Consider the following 452-nt stretch of genomic DNA (forward strand, 5'->3'; position numbering starts at 1 on the left):
CAGCCGCTCCACAGCCCTCGCAGTGGATACAGCAACTATCCCAGAGGCAGAGCATGCACAAGCTCAGCCTGGTCCTCGAAGCTCCTGGAGGTGTCACCGCGCACGGCAAGCTCCTCTGACACAGGCACAGAGAGGCAGGTTTGAGGAAAACCCACTTTTGAGAGCCCTGCCCACCCCAGGCTGCTGCTGATCAGTGGCCTGGGTCCTTGCAACCACCAGCCTAAGCAAGCATTTCATTGTTGTTAAGCTTTTTGCAATGCTTATTTTTTATTATTTATTATTATTATTCTTAATAAAAACATAATTATTTGCAAAAGACTTATTGCAAAGTCCTCATCCTCATTCCTTCAAACAGCAGCGTGGCTCCCAGCCCATCTCCTCACCCCGCTGTTACTTCTGGCCTTTGATGGGCTGCTGCCTGGTTTTCTCTCCCCAACCCTCCGAAGGGATCT

The sequence above is a fragment of the Pterocles gutturalis genome, unplaced genomic scaffold (genome assembly GCF_000699245.1).
Source record: "Pterocles gutturalis isolate BGI_N339 unplaced genomic scaffold, ASM69924v1 scaffold4010, whole genome shotgun sequence".
NCBI lineage: Eukaryota > Metazoa > Chordata > Aves > Pterocliformes > Pteroclidae > Pterocles > Pterocles gutturalis.